Here is a 1349-nt window from a genome sequence, read left to right as displayed (position 1 = left end):
CCCCTTCTCTTTTTGAGAACAGTTTGAGTATGATTGGTATTAGTTCTTCTTTAAATGTTTAGGAGAATTCAGCAGTGAAGCCATTGGGTCCTGGAATTTTCTTTACTGAGAGACTTTTTATTATGGCTTTGATCTCATTAATTGTTATTGGTCTGTTGAGGGTTTGTATGTCTTCCTGGTTCAATCTTGGTAGTTTGTATGAATCTAGGAATTTGTCCTTTTCTCGAATTTCCCTATTTATTGGCATATAGTTGCTCATAGTAGCCAGTAATGCTCATTTGAATTTCTGCAGTATCCATTGTACTATCTTCCTTTTAATCTCTGATTTCATTTATTTTGGTATTTTCTCATTTTTTCTTAGGCTAGAGTTTGTCAATTTTGTTTAACTTTTTGAAAAACCAACTTTTTGTTATTTTGTATTTGTATTTTTTAATTTCAATTTCATTTCTGCTGTGACCTTTATCATTTCTTCTACTATTTTGCATTTTGTTTGCTCTTGCTTTTCTTGTTCTTTTAGATGTATATCTACATTATTTACTTGAAGATTTTCTTCTTTTTTGATGTTGGCACTAGTAGCTATAAACTTCCCTCTTAGTACTGCTTTTGCTGTATGCCATAGATCTTGGTATGTTGTGTTTTCATTATCATTTGTTTCAAGAAATTTTAGGGTTTTAAAAAAATCTCTTCATTGACCCACTGGTCATGCAGAAGCATATTGTTTAACTTCCATTATTTTTATAGCTCCAAAAATTCCATTTGTTATTCATTTCTAGTTTTACTCCATTGTGGTCAGAAAAGATACTTGATATCATTTTAGTTTTTTGGTTTTTAAAAATGTTCTAAGACATTTTTGGTGACCTAACATGTAGTCTGTGTTTGAGAATGATCCATGTGCTGAGGAGAAGAATTGCATCCTGAAGTTGTTGGATGAAATATTCTGTAAATGTCCATTAGATTCGTTTGTTCTACAGTGCAGATTAAATCTGATGTTTCTCTGCTGTTTTTCTGTCTGAAAAATCTGTCCAGTGCTGAAATGAGGTGTTGAAGTCTCCAGCTGTTATCGTATTGGAGTCTATCCCTCTTTTTAGCTCTAATAATATTTGCTTCATATATCTGGGTGCACCAATGTTGGGTGCATGTATATTTAAACTTGTTATATCCTTTTGCTGAATTGACCCCTTTATCATTATATAGTGTCATTTGTATATTCTTATAGTTTTGGCTTTGAAATCTTTTTTGTGTGGTAACTGCTGCTCCTTTTTTGGTTTCTATTGGCATGGAATATTTTTTCTATCCCTTCGTTTTCAGTCTATATGTGTTATTAAACCTGAAATGAGTCCCTTGTAGGC

The sequence above is a fragment of the Cebus imitator genome, unplaced genomic scaffold, assembly GCF_001604975.1.
Source record: "Cebus imitator isolate Cc_AM_T3 unplaced genomic scaffold, Cebus_imitator-1.0 Scaffold527, whole genome shotgun sequence".
NCBI classification, from domain to species: Eukaryota; Metazoa; Chordata; class Mammalia; order Primates; family Cebidae; genus Cebus; species Cebus imitator.
Note: the sequence above shows the minus strand (reverse complement) of the source record.